The sequence below is a fragment of the Stegostoma tigrinum genome, chromosome 25 (genome assembly GCF_030684315.1).
Source record: "Stegostoma tigrinum isolate sSteTig4 chromosome 25, sSteTig4.hap1, whole genome shotgun sequence".
NCBI lineage: Eukaryota > Metazoa > Chordata > Chondrichthyes > Orectolobiformes > Stegostomatidae > Stegostoma > Stegostoma tigrinum.
Window position 1 is genome coordinate 50,253,879 of NC_081378.1, and position 15,670 is coordinate 50,269,548.

Below are 15,670 nucleotides of genomic sequence, written 5' to 3' on the forward strand. Positions count from 1 at the left end.
GAAAGTTACAAGGTAGCCAGGATGGAACTGAAGAATGGACTTAGGAGAGCTAAAAGAGGGTATGAAAAAATCGTGGCAGGTAGGATCAAGGAAAATCCCAAGGTATTCTGTTCTTATGTAAGGAGCAAGAGGATAGCCACAGTGAGGGTAGGACCAATCAGGTATAGTGGAGGGAACTTGCGCCTGGAGTTGGAGTGGTAGGGGAGGTCCTTAATGAATACTTTGCTTCAGTATTCAAAGCAAGAGAGACCTTGACATTTGTGAGGACATTGTGAAACAGGCTGATATGCTTGGTCAGGTTGATGTTAGGAAGGAGGATGGACAGTGGATGTGGTGCATTAGGATTTTAGCAAGGCATTTGATAAGGTTCCCCATGGTAGGCTCATTCAGAAAATAAGGAGGCACGGGGTTCAGGGAAATTTGGCTGTCTGGGTACAGAATCAGCTGTCCAATAGAAAACAAAGTGGGGTAGCAGATGGAAAGCATTCAGCCTGGAGCTTGGTGACCACTGGTGTTCTGCAGGGATCTGTTCTGGGGCCTCTGCTCTTCGTGATCTTTATAAATGACTTGAACGAGGAAGTGGAAGGGTGGGTTAATAGGTTTGCCAATGTTACAAAAGTTGGTCAAGTTGTGGATAATGTGGAGGGCTGTTGTAGGTTACAATGGGGCATTGACATGATGGAGAGGTGGGCAAACAAGTGGCAGATGGAATTCAACACGGAAAAGTGTGAAGTGATTAATTTTGGAAGGTCAAATTTGAATGCAGAATACGGGGTTAATGGCAGGATTCTTGGCAGTGTGGAAGAAAAGGGATCTTGGGGTCCACATCCATGGATCCTTCAAAATTGCCACCCAAACTGGCAGAGCTGTTATGAAGGCATATGGTGTGTTGGCTTTCATTGGCAGGGGAACTGAATATCAAAGCTGCAAGGTTATGCTGCAGCTCTATAAAGCCTGGTTACACCACACTTGGAATAGCGTTCAGTTCTGGTTACCTCATTACAGGAAGGATGTGGAAGCTTTACAGAGGAGATTTACCAGGATGCAGCCTAGACTGGAGGGCAGGTCTTATGATGAAAGGTTGAGGGAGCTAGGACTTTTCTTACTGCAGCGAAGAAGGATAAGAGGTGACTTGATAGAGGTTACAAGATGATGAAAGGCATTGATAGAGTGGACAGCCAGAGAACTTTTCCCAGGGCAGAAATGGCTACTACGAGGGGGCATAATTTTAAGGTGACTGGAGGAAGGTAGAGGTGAGATATCAGAGGGAGGTTCTTTAGAGAGAGTGGTGGGTGCATGGAATGCACTGTCAGTGGTGGTACTGGAGTCAGAACTTTAGGGGCATTCAAGTGACTCTTGGGATAGGCACGTGGATAATAGTAAAATGTAGGGTATGCACGGGAATTTGATCTTAGAGTAGGATAATAGCTTGGCACAACATCATGGGCTGAAGGCCCTGTACTGTGCTGTACTGCTCTAAGTTCCAACAGACTTATCATCGCTAGACCCAAAATGTTCTCCCAATTTTACTTCAGCCACTAGCCCTGCCTTATTGCCCTAAAGAAGGTCTAGTTTTGCTCTTTCTTTAGTAGGGGCATTCACATATTGATAAAGAAAATTTTCTTGAACACATTTTACAAATTCTTCACCATCCAAACCTTTAACACTAATGGTAGCCCTGGTCAATGTTTGACAAATTTAAACTCCCCATTGCTACAACCTTATTATGCTTACATATATCTGAGAGCTCCCTACATATCTGTTTCTCAATTTCCCTCTAACTACTGCGGGGACCTATAGCACAATCCCAAAGTGGTTGTTCCTCTCTTATTTGTAATTCCTACCATACATTTTTACTGGACGATTTTTCAGAAGTATCTTCTGTCGTTCCAGCAGTAATAAATTCTTTAATCAAAAATGCCACCCTCCTTTCCTTCCTCCTTTTCTATCCTTCCTGTAGCATCTAAAACCCAGAACATTGAGCTGCCAATCTTATCTGTCAGTCAAGTTTCTGTAATAGTTATGATGTCCTAATCCCATGTTCTTAAACGTGCCAAGTTCATCAGCCTTACCTGTAAGACCCCTTGCATTGGAATAAATGAAACTTAATTCTTCAGACTTACCACATATTGTCACTTGAATTTCTTTCTAATTGATGTGCTCTCCTCACATTCAGAACTTTCCCCATCAAGGTGTAGCCAATCAATCCTTCTACTTATATTGCTACTTAGAATTCCTCCACTCCCCCTCTCTATCAGAGAGAAGTCTCCCTTAATGGAATGAGCAAATTTCCCTGCTAAGATAGCGATCCTTTTCCAGTTTAGGTTAGACCCATCCTTTTTGATCGGGTCTTTTCCATCCCAAAAGATATTCCAATTGTCCAAAAACCTGAATCTCTGAACAATACACCAACTCTTTAGCAATTGGTTTGTCTCCTTTAAACTTTCATTCCTTCCCCTGTTTGAGTTTGGAATTGGAACTCAACCAGAAATTACTACTTTCAAAGTTTTTTTTTAAGTCTTCCATCTAACCTCAAGTTCACTCTGCACTGTTTTCCCTAAGTGATTTTCCTACTAATGCGTACAATAATATCTGGCTTCTCAACTCACCTTTAACTATATGCTTGAAACATTTGGGGACATCCTTCATCCAAGAACCAGGAAAGCAACAAATCATCCAAAATTTATGCTCACTGCCACAGAATATCCTATCTATGTCCCTGACAGGAGAGTCCCCTATAACAATAATTCTATTAAATCTTGTCAAATGCTGCCTAACATAAGGATCATTACAAGTGTCCAATAACTGTCTGGCCCTTCTATTTTCCTCAGAGATGACCCCCTTCTACAATTCTAAAAACTGAACATTTTTAGAGGAAGCGCCACTGGAAACTTTAGAACTAACTTCTTACCTTTCCTGACAGTCACCCATTTATCTGATTTATTACACAGCGGGATTACTTTTCTAAATCTACTAGCCATCTCACTCTGCACCTCATATATGCCCTTAATAACATTAAGCTTAAAATGAATGTTTCAATAACACCTCATAAATAAACACCTCATTACCTACAGAATATAATGTTAAAACTGAAACATTAAATGCATATATCAAACATTTAAAACGAAATAAAAATCAACCACTTAGCTGATTAACTGAATAATAAACTCCTCTTCAATAAATTCCTCAAAGAAAAAAAATCTCCTGAGCCAACATGTGTAAGACTCGCCAAAATGAAAACACAACTCTTTATTTAAAGCAGCTGCTTGGTTTTTCAAAACAAACATTTGACATGTAAAAGAACTTCTATAAAACACATACACCTTCTTTAGCTTATGAATTTAATATAAAAAACCTCAGCCATTCACTGCAGACTCTTAAAAGCTCATCTAAGAAAAAGTCAGTTTAAAAAATGTGTCTTGTTTTTATGGGTTTTTTGAATGTTACCAAAACAGAATGAATAATAATCTTGCATTAGTAGAACATCATAATTGTAATAACTGGAAAAAAACTGTCATAAATCTTTAACTAAGCCTGCAAGCCCAGCAGCAGCAAGATCCATGCTGCACTTTCAGTATACCAATTTAAATATGCAGTATCTAAGAATTAATGCTGAATGTTTGTTTTGTGGCTTTAAACTTCACAGAGGGCTGGTAATTACTGATGATTTTGATGCAGTTACTCCACAATTCCATTTCTCGACAGCCCTAAGACCTCATATGTCAATGCAAACACAAAGGTTGTTGTTACTATTGGACTATATCACTAGAGTTTGTCAAAATAAAGTTGAAGCCACTAAAAATCAACGGGAAAACCTTCCAAATTCAAAAAGTAGCACTCAAGAAAATCTCAAGGGTAGCCCTAAAAATAATTGGGTACTGCCTCTGAAAATAGCACAGACGAGGAAAATCATTTCCCAAGACTTGTGGTGCACTTTGGTTTGAATCCAGGAGAGATGAAGGAACCAGCAAGATAATGTCAAGTGTAGGGGATTTCCTGGATGGAAATAAAAGTAGAACAGGAAGTATTCTGTTAAGATTCTCTGGTTTGATGTAAGAGCGCTTTCAAAATATAGCGTTAAACCTAGCAGTGCTTGCTCTGTTCAGCTCTTGCACAGCAAAATAAATTTCCTTTAAAAAGTACAAAAGCTATTGTTGTAATTCTTTTGGTTAATAAACGGAAGTCTGAATTTCTTCTTTAAAGTCACTGGTGTCTAATATAGGCCACAACATCAAATCAAAGTAGTAAGCTTTATGTTAGCAAACAAGCATGATGCTATTCACAGGTGTGCTGCAAAGCAGAGCACTTCCATATTGAAAATAACTATAACTTTATCCTCAAAATAAAGTAACATGTACTGTAAACAAAACTGGCCACATGAACAGTCCATAAAAAGTTTGACACAGATTGTTCATATTTGCCTTAATGAATTAACACTGTAGTTAAGTAATAAGATTTTTAGCTTATCTAACTTCTCTTCATTTTATAGCCAAGAATGTGTGTTTTTTACCTTGCCCTTTAACATGCAATTAATGGAATTGTGTGCAAAAAGGAGCTAATGCATAATGTTCATTCACTTTGTCTCAGACTAATTAAAGGACATTTCTTGTACCAATAGCTGCACCACATATATGTTAAGCCAGTTTATCTATTTTATGGAATATTTGGCATACAATGTTAAACAGTATGAATTCCATGTATAAACACACTGCAAATGTGCAAGCTGAATTCAAGTTACAGCTTCAATTGTAGAGGTTTGATTCAGAATTCTCTGCTGCTTACCGTGTTATATCCTTCCTTCTCCAGCCCAACACTTCAGATGAATGACACCCTACTAATCTGCAGGATGAAATAGACAAAACAAGTTGACACTTATTAGCATTTTATAAATATGACTGTGATTGGCAACGTATAATACAAAGCTCTGCACAATACATTTTTACGTCCTTAGCACATCCCAAAGTGGTTCACAACAAATAAATTCCTTTTCGAACATAGTCAATGTTGTACTCAGCTGCTGTAGCCAATTTGAGGGGTCTTGCTGGGCCAAGGGATAAACCACAGGTCATCTACATTTAATGGTATTGTTCAACAGGAAACACTGTTACCAAAACAGTGGGAATAGCTTCCAATACGAATTTAATCTTTTATATCAACATAAACTGTCAGATATTCAAAGGTTTATCCAGGGACGGTTTTTCTAATGAGGTAGCATCCACTCCGTATTGCACTGTAATGGAAGCCTAGGTTAGGTACTTGCGTCTCTGGAGTGGATGTTAGGTTCAATCCGAAGCAAGGGTTAAATATGAATAAGGGAAATTATGCAGGCATGAGGCACGGGTTGGTTGAGCTGAGCTGGGAAAATACCTTTTAGTGTATGCCTACTTGCAGATAATGGACAGTAGTGTTAGGATTATTTTATTACAAGGCTTACAGCAACTACACATCCCTTTAAGGTTCAAAAACTCAAAAAAGGAGTTAACCGTGGCTGAGAAAGGATGTTGAAGGTTAAAAGAAAAGGCTTATGAAGTGACCAAAAATAGTACTAAATCTGACGATTTAGAAGTTTTTATGAATACAGCAAGAGGACGGAGACACTGATAAGGAAGGAAAAGAATTTTAATGCAATCTGGCAGAAAACAAATGGACTGTAAAAGCTTCTAAAAGTGCACAAAAAGGAAAAATTTGGTTAAGGCACATTCCTGTCCATTAAAAACAGATTCAGGAGAATTTATAATTGCCATAAGGATCCTTAGTCCTCATTTTCTTGAAAAGATGGATGTGGAAAGAATGTTTCCTCTTGTGGGGAGAACTGAATTTAAAATCAGTGCTTGCCCTTTTAGAACAGAGTAGAGGAGATTATTTTTCCCTCAAAGGCTGTGTGACTTTGGAACTCTCTGCCTCAGAAGGCAGTGTGGGCAGGGTCATTGAATATTTTAAGACAGAGGTGGACAGATTCTTGTTCGGCATGGGATGCAGTGTTAATGGGGGTAAGTGGAATGGAGACTTTGAACCAACGGATCATCCATGATCTCAATGAAAAACAGAATAGGCTTGAGGAAGTGAATGGTCCACTTCTGTTATGTTTCCACTGCACCAGCCGCCAACTCGAAGGATGATCCGTTGTCATTTTTATCACCTCCAGCGGGATGTCACAGCCAAATACACCGCGCCCTTCCTTGTCAACATTCTGCAGGAAACACTTTCTCCATAACACTCTGAGACATTCCAATGTCACTCCAAACACTTCTTCAACATCTCTCCCACCAATACAATCGCAGAAAGTTTAACATTGGCCCTTTATATCCTCTCTCTTTACTAGGCAAACAATTTCAAAGTGAAGCAGTAATTTATTTGGACTTCTTTTAATTTAGTCCAATGCATTTGCTGTTCACAATGCAGTCTCTGTGTACAGGTGAGGCCAAATTCAGACTGGGGAACTGCTTTGTGGAACACCTCTCCTCTATCCATGAGAATGGCCATGGCCCTCTAGTTGCTTGCCATTTCAAAATGCCATTTTCCTCTCATGTTAATGTTGCTCAGCTACGCCTTCTACAGTGTTCCAGTGAAATCCAACACAAGCTTGAAGAACAGTAGTTCATTTCCCATTTGTGCACTTTATAGCCATCAGGACTCAACATTGAGTTAAATACTTTCAAACCACAAACACTCCGGTGTTTTTTTTATATCAGTTTGTTCTCAGTGAAGCTGATCTATTTTTCTGTTATTAAACAACATCACCAACCAAATCACTTCTCTATTAACATTAATACCTGCTTTGCCTTGAGGTTTGGGGCACCTTTACCATTTATTCCATTTCATTCTCCTCCCTTGTTAAATGTAAAATCTATCTCCTTTCAAACCCCCTTCAATTCTGAAGAGGAGTCACATTGGTTTCAAAACGTTAATTGTTTTTCTCTCCACAGTTGCTGCCAGACCTGCTGTGTTTCTTTCCCACAATGTTTTTATTTCAGATCTCCAGTAATTTGTTGGTATTACTATAAGGTTGTACAGCTTGGTAGCAACATAATTTAAATGTCACAGCAATAAAATGAGGTTTCTGCTTTTGCTGGAAATCTGGTCACCACTATAACTTTGCACTTCTATCAGTAAGGCACCACTTAGAAGAAATGAAGATTAAACATTCTCTTGGTAATTATTTCAACAGGATGAATAGTCCAAAAACCAGAATAGATTGATGTTCATCTCTACGTGAGGAAAAGAGGCAAATGCTAAAATATCTACACAAAGACAACCAGTATCTCCTATTTCCGCCACAGAAACTCTGCTGAGCTACTTGAGGACATACTAAAATCAGTACAGTCAAAAGTTCTGATCAACAGCATAATGGCAATAAATGTCCGATGTCATGTTCATGAGTTAAATGAAATTAGTATTAGCAAGAAGGTTGTAATGGAAAAAGTAATGGGGCTGAAAGTTGTTAAGTCCCCAGGACCTGCTGGTCTACATCCCGGAGAGTCAAAGAAAGTGGCCGCAGAGTTATCAATGTTATTTCAAAATCTAAACAATGAAAATCATATGACTATTCATTAATTATCAGACTGTTCAACAGTCACAGGCTTCCTGATCTTAATCGCTATCCAATGCATACTATTTCACACCAAATGAAGAAAGGATCAGGGTAGACTGAATGCACACTTCACTCAACAGCCTGTACATGTTCGTCATTATGTTCATCTCTGGATCTTCACAGGGGCAAGACAGATATCAGCCAGAGAAGACATGAATTACATGTTTTCAAAGCAATGCCTTGAAAAACATGAAATGTTATTGCAGGATGCTTTGAATGTCAAAACAAAACATTTAACCATTCTGCACTATTGCAGCAAACATTCCTTCCAGTTAGATTAGGCACAAAGTGAACCTTATTCTTAGTGTACTAGTTGCCAATCTCAGAATTACCGCGCAATTACATGTATTATAGGTGTGTTTCCCATAAAAACAATCCTTTCAGTACAATGCACTGTAATTTACCTACAGCTGACTGTCTGCTCAGTAAATCTTTACTAGTAGCTGGGCATGGTTATATCAGGAGAGAAGGTTCCGAGTAGAGGTGATAAGAAAGGTGCATTTCTCCACTTAGGGCAGACCCTAGCCTGGGGAATGATTGGAGTAAACAAAACAGCAGTCAAAAAGTACACTTGGTCTGACCAGCTATTTTCTTCTTAAGTCAGAACAAAGCACTCGCTGCCTCACAATTCAGTTCCATCGGTGACCTGGGTCAACGCATGGCATTGTGACACAAATATGCTGAGGTACCAAGCTATCTAGTTAGGAGATTAAAGGAGTTTGATGTTCTGATGGTAAAATGACAGACCTACAAAAATTGTTGACCAAACGGAATTGGACCATTTATCATAAGGGCTGCTACAGGTGGTGCAAGAAGTGGCTAAGTGCACTCACATGTGGGAGGAAAGCAAAACCAACTTTAACTGATCTTGAAAAATGTATTTTGAAAGACAATACCGATCAGTCAGGGATCTATCGAAGCCCACCTATTACATGTAAAAAAGCAATGTTTTCAGTCCTTGTAGTATTTGGTTTCCATATATTGTTCTGACTTATTTGCATTAAAACTGAGAACGTATATATTCTGTGGCTTCCAAATCTTTTCGTTGCAGCACACTTTTTAAAAAAATGATCTTAGTTCATCAATACTGCTGATTGGGTGTGAAAGCAATGATTATCCCGTTTTGGATGTTAAATGAACAACAAATCAGGTCAGTGCAATTTTTAAACAGAACAAATCCACATAGATGGTGCAACTCGACCAGTCAACACCACATTTACTAACCCAACCTAGATGATATGATTTTGCCAAAAAAAGAGTGCCATCAATACATCACTTCAAAACAGCGATATTCAGTTCCTTTTAACCATTGTTAAAACATGAAACTACTTTTGCAACTTCCTATGACTAGTGATCAAGGAAATAAAAAAAATTCAATACCAACATGACTCAAATTATGCCATTAAACTCATTGTCAGATCTAATTTGTCATTTTTTCTTTTACGAGGAACATTCAAAAGATCAGAATTGACTAACAAGGGACAAGAAAAAAGCCCAAAATTAAAATAGGAAGCATACAAAATTTCCAGAATTCTGAAAGGAAGACCAGATTTTGCTTCATTGGGAGATCTTTATGGAGTGCTAAAAAGAACAAGAAATTGATTTTATTGTTTTGTATATTGCACAGCAATCATGCATTCTCTGAAGAGAAAATATTTTGTCTACCATTTAGAGAAAATTTCAAAGAAGGTGGAATTGTCAAAGAGTGAATCCATCCAAATCCATGTGCTGCATCCAGAAGAATTTTAATTTTGAATCACAGTAATATTCTAACAGTATAGGAAAGTTTCGTGTTAACTTCAGCACATTGAAAACACAGATATCTCTCACTAAACATCATTGAAGAGGGCAACTCTTGTCTCACCGTATACAGCAACGGTTAGATCACTCCATAAAATTAGAGATCATTCTCTTATACTTAAACAAAGCACCTCATAACAGTAGTAGATGCAACAGAAGATGTTCAGAGATAATGGGAACCACAGATGCTGGAGAATCCAAGATAACAAAGTGTGAAGCTGGATGAACACAGCAGGCCAAGCAGCATCTCAGGAGCACAAAAGCTGACGTTTCGGGCCTAGACCCTTCATCAGAGAGAGGGGGATGGGGAGAGGGTTCTGAAATAAATAGGGAGAGAGGGGGAGGCGGACCGAAGATGGATAGATGAGAAGATAGGTGGAGAGAAGAGTGTAGGTGGGGAGGTAGGGAGGAGATAGGTCAGTCCGGAGAGGACGGACAGGTCAAGGAGGCAGGAAGAGGTTAGGTGGTGAGAAATGGAGGTGCGGCTTGAGGTGGGAGGAGGGGATAGGTGAGAAGAAGAACAGGTTAGGGAGGCGGGGACGTGCTGGGCTGGTTTTGAGATGCAGTGGGGGCAAGGGGAGATTTTGAAGCTTGTGAAGTCCACATTGATACCATTGGGCTGCAGGGTTCCCAAGCGGAATATGAGTTGCTGTTCCTGCAACCTACCGGTGGCATCATTGTGGCACTGCAGGATGCCCATGATGGACATGTCGTCTGAGGAATGGGAGGGGGAGTTAAAATGGTTTGCGACTGGGAGGTGCAGTTGTTTATTGCGAAACGAGCGGAGGTGTTCTGCAAAGCGGTCCCCAAGCCTCCGCTTGGTGTCCCCAATGTAGAGGGAGCCACACTGGGTACAGTGGATACAGTATACCACATTGGCAGATGTGCAGGTGAACCTCTGCTTAATGTGGAAAGTCATCTTGGGGCCTGGGATAGGGGTGAGGGAGGAGGTGTGGAGGCAAGTGTAGCACTTCCTGCGGTTGCAGGGGAAGGTGCCTAGTGTGGTGGGGTTGGAGAGGAGTGTGGAGCGGACAAGGGAGTCACGGAGAGAGTGGTCTCTCCGGAAGGCAGACAAGGGTGGGGATGGAAAAATGTCTTGGGTGGTGGGGTCGGATTGTAGATGGCGGAAGTGTCAGAGGATGATGCGTTGTATCTAGAGGTTGGTGGGGTGGTATGTGAGGATGAGGGGGGATTCTTTTCGGGCGGTTATTGCGGGGGCAGGGTGTAAGGCAACAAAAGGTGTTTTTGTTTTATCTCCTCCACTAATTATGCCTTCCGAGGGAATCATTTTATAGATTTCACTTCCACAATTTGCTTTAGGGTTTTTAAAAAACTAAGTTTGGCTGCTCATAAATGTTGTTCCTGGACAGTAAGGACAGTCTACATAATGCTACATAAGACGTCACCCTTGTACGGAGCACACTAGCTGTATGAACTCAAGTCCAAAATCTCTGAATGTTATGATGATTCTGAGCATTCTAATGTTCGAAAGGACAAAGCTTAAAAATTGAAACACTCACATCCACATTGTCCTTTCACTTGAATTTTCCAGGTCTGGATTTATCTTCATCATTCTTGGTCCTAGTGAAAACCAGAAGTCCACAAGATGTAAGAGGTCCACAGCGGACACCATTTCCCTAGGACTACACTCATCCCTGTATTACCTGGGCAAAGATACCTACCTCAGACTCTTGCTCATCAACTATAACTCCACCTTCAATTCCATTGTCCCCTCCAGACTGATCTCAAAACTACAAGACCTTGGTCATGGCTCCGCCCTCTGCAACTGGATCCTCAGCTTCCCGACCCACAGACTCCAGTGAAGATAAACAACTGCACCTCCTCCATGATAACACTCAACACTGGAGCGCTCCCAAGGATGTGCTCTCAGCACCCTACTGTGTTGCCAAATTCCAAATGAATGCCATCTACAAGTGTGCAGATGAGACCACCATGGTGGGATGGATATCAAACAAGTGCGGGTCTAAATACAGAGAGGAGATAGAGGGCTTGGTGTCATGGTGCAATTTGAAGAGCCTCTCTCTTTATGCCGGCAAGACTAAAGAAATAATCATTGACTTCAGAAAGAAGGGAGGAGAACATGCCCCCAACCACATCAACGGACCAGAGGCTGAGAGGAATGCACAACAATTCCTCTTCTTCCACGGGTGACTCAGGAAATTTGGCATATCCGCAAGGTCCCTCACCACTGAAATCAAACAGTCTGGGTGCACAACGGGCTGGTATGGCAACCTCTTGTCCAGGACCGTAAGAAACCACAGAAGGCTGTACGTACAACCCAGGCCATCACAGACGCCAAACTTCCATCCATGGATAACATGGTGTGAAGCTGGACGAACACAGCAAGCCAAGCAGCATCAGAGGAGCAGCAAAGTTTCACGTTTCGGGTTGAGGTCCTTCGTCCATCCATGGGCTCCATTTATACAGCCCATTACTGCAGAAAGGCTGCCAACTGCAAAGACCTAAGGCACCCTGACAATGCTTTCCTACAACCTCTGGTCAGGCAGAAGATACAGAAAATTGAACATGCACCAGCAGCTTTAAGGACAGCTTTCTCCATGCTGTTATTATGATCAATGGACTCTCTAAATTCAACTAATGATGTTGTTGCCTCACACATACGCCACACTATATAATTTGTATTCCTCTATCTAGTTTATTTTTCACCCTACAATCTGCCTGTCCTGCTGGTAAACAAAGTTTTTCATTGCACCTAGATACATGTGACATAAATCAAATCAAAAGACTTCATAACTTCAATTGGGACATTCACTTCAATATCTCTAATGATGTCAGAAGTATTGACCCAGAATATGTGAATAGTGGCAAAACATTGACAGACTCTGCAGATCTTGAAGAGACATAGTGAAATCACCTACATGAGAAAGTATCCTCTTCATATCTATCTTGTCAAGGCTATTCAGGAGCATGAAAAGAATGTTGATTGTCATAAAAACTCCAAGATAATAAAATGTGAGGCTGGATGAACACAGCAGGCCAAGCAGCATCTCAGGAGCACAAAAGCTGACGTTTCGGGCCTAGACCCTTCATCCAAACCTTTATTTGCCCCTCCACCCACTGCATCCCAAAACCAGTCCAACCTGTCTCTGCCTCGTCTAGGCCCGAAACGTCAGCTTTTGTGCTCCTGAGATGCTGCTTGGCCTGCTGTGTTCATCCAGCCTCACATTTTATTATCTTGTCTCTGCCTCCCTAACCTGTTCTTCCTCTCACCCATCCCTTCCTCCCACCCCAAGCCGCACATCCACCTCCTACCTATTAACCTCATCCGACCTCCTTGACCTGCCCATCTTCCCTGGACTGACGTATCCCTTCCCCCCCCACCCCCCCCCCCCTCCCCCGACCTCCCCACCTATACTCTCCTCTCCACCTATCTTCTTTTCTCTCCATCTTCGGTCCGCCTCCCCCTCTCTCCCTATTTATTCCAGAACCCTCACCCCATCCCCCTCTCTGATGAAGGGTCTAGGCCCGAAACGTCAGCTTTTGTGCTCCTGAGATGCTGCTGGGCCTGCTGTGTTCATCCAGCCTCATTTCATTATCAGTAAACTAGATGGGTTTTGATGACAATCAACAATTGATTCATTGACCTGAAAGGTCTTGACAAGTTATATATGATTGGATTTTTTCTCGTGTGAGTGAACTCAGAACTAGGGAATACTTTTACAATAAGGGGCCAGATAAGGAGCATGTTTTCTCTCTCTCTCTCCTCAGTGGGTTGCGAGACTTTGGATCTCTTTGCTTCGGAAGGTTGTAGATACCAGCTATTCAATATTTTAAGGAAATGTAGATACACCTGTTTTGCACAGACATCAAGGGTTAATCAGGAGTAGATGGGAATGTGGAATTCAAAATACAAACAGATTAGCAACTGTCACATTGATTGCTGAACAATAAATGGCCATTGATGGTGTAATAAGAACTAAAATATTGAAAATATCCAGTAATTCAGGCAGCATATGAGAAGTTAGCATCTTGGGTTATTAACCATCATTATCTCTGCAAAGTCTTAGAGATACAACAAGTTTTAAGCAAATTCAGTAGTAGGTAAACTTGGGCAGAGCAGGGAAAAGGACTATGGCATGGTAAAAGGCAGGAAAAATTAAATGGCAAAAGGGGTGCTGCAGGAAGGCCAATAATGGTGGCAATGGAACAAATAACGATGGGTCCAGCGAAAGTGCTATTGGAAAAGTAGGATGACTTTGAGCAACTGCTGTATAAAACAAAAATTCGAGCAGAGCTTTGGATCTGAAACTGTTGAATCTAAAAGGGTTTGTCAACAGATGTGGCACTGCTCTTGGCAATGATATTAAGCTTGTTAAAACACTTGAGGCCCAAAGCAGAGTAGCCATTGGGCACTGAAGATGAAGGTCATAAATGGAAACGCAAAGTAATCAACCAACTCACATGTAGACATCCCAGTGTAGAAAGGTACATTGTGAACAGAGTAAACTATGCTGAAAATTACAAGAATATAGTTGTTTTGTATGGAGGATGCATTTTGGCAATTTGCAGCATGATAAGGGAAGAGGTATAAGGACAGCTTCTCCCTATCTACTGTATCTGGTCTGTTCATCATTTGAAAGTCTGCATCATGTCTCCACTTTGCCTTTTTCTCCTCAATCTATCTTCATGACTGAAGTTCCTCATCCCTGGAGCCATTCTTGTAAACCACACTGCACACTCTTCAGTGTTCACATCCTTCCTATAATGTGGTCCCCTGAACTATACACAATATTCCAACAATATTCCAACTGAGATCTATCAGGGTCTAGGCCCGAAACGTCAGCTTTTGTGCTCCTGAGATGCTGCTTGGCCTGCTGTGTTCATCCAGCCTCACATTTTATTATCTGAGATCTATCAAGTGTCTTGTACAAGTTTAACATCCCTCCTTGCTCTTGTCCTTAAATGTCCTTATTAATAAAACCAAGCACACTGTGTTTATCAATTATACTCCCTACATACCCTGCTACTTTGAATGATCTGTGAAAAATAAAACATCCAGGTCTCTTAGCTCTTGCACCCCCTTGAAATCAATGTTCTTCCTACCAAAATGCATCACCTCACTCATCACTACATTGAACTTCACCTGTTACCTAGCTGCACACTCCACCAATAATGTCATGCTGGCATTCTACTGCTCTTCTCACAGTTCACACTTCTTTCAAGTTTTGTACCATCAGCAAACTTTGAAAATGTCCCCTGCACACCAAGATCTAGATCATTAATATGTATTCGGAAAAGCAAGAATGCCAATGCCGACCCTTCGGGAAATGCTGCATAACTCCTCCTCCAGCCTAAAAAGTATCCATTGTCCATTACTCAGTTTCCTATCTCTCAGTCAATTTTGTATCCATGGTGCTACTGATCCTTTTATTCCATGACATAATTTTCCTCAAGTCTGTACTGCACTTTCTGAAAATCCACGTATACCAACACCAGTGTTTTTGTGATAGAGCTTGTTGCCTCTTCAAAAACTTCCAGCAAGTTAGTACAATTTCCTCTTTAGAAATCCACACTGACTCTTTCAAATAAACCCATCTTTTCCCCAAGTAGCTACTAATTCTATCCCAAATATTTGTCACGAGAAACTTTCCCATCACTGAAGGTAAACTGACTGGTCTGTAATTGCTGGGCTTATCCTTACAACATTTCCTAAACAGGCCACAATGTTTGCAGTATTCCAGTCTTCTGGCACCTCCCGTAAATGTTGGGAAGATTTAAATATTTGGCAGTGTCCCTGCAATTCCCAATCTCTCTCCCTTCAAAATCCTTGGACGCATCTCTTCCAGTCCTTTGTCAAATTCAAGTACCTACTGTCTTGCCAACACTTTTCCCCATTAATTTTGAACTTTCTTGTGACAGAGTTCTCTCCTCTGACATGACAGCCTGGGCAGTAGCATCTTCCTTCACTATGGCAGATGCAAAGAACATTTATCAGCTTACCTGTGCCCCCACCTCCAGTCGTAAATCCCTGTTCTGATCCTTTGTCAGCCTTACCCCTCCTTTTACCACCATTTATGATTTATATGGTCACTGAACACCTCAGGAGACCCTTTACGTTGGTTTCCAGTCTTTTCTCAAAATCCTTTTTTGGTTTCTCTTATTTGCTTTTCTACTACCCCTCTGAACCTTTAATATTACTTTTGGTTCTCAGTTTTATTTTCTGCTTTACACTTGTTACGAGCACAAATTTTCTTCTTTATCTTAATTTCTATCTCGTGTCATCCAGGGAATTCTGGA

At 41.0% G+C, this 15,670-nt stretch overlaps 1 protein-coding gene across 14 annotated transcripts in view; it reads right to left on the bottom strand.

Moving 5' to 3' along the window:
• The window catches only part of nr2c1 (nuclear receptor subfamily 2, group C, member 1), a 103,152-nt gene that overhangs the window by 60,412 nt on the left and 27,070 nt on the right, over positions 1-15,670 (bottom strand). For all 14 annotated transcript variants that reach the window (XM_059654721.1, XM_059654717.1, XM_059654726.1 and 11 more), the window contains one exon: positions 4,783-4,839. The gene's annotated coding sequence lies outside the window, so the exon portion shown is untranslated. The remainder of the gene's footprint in view (positions 1-4,782; positions 4,840-15,670) is intronic.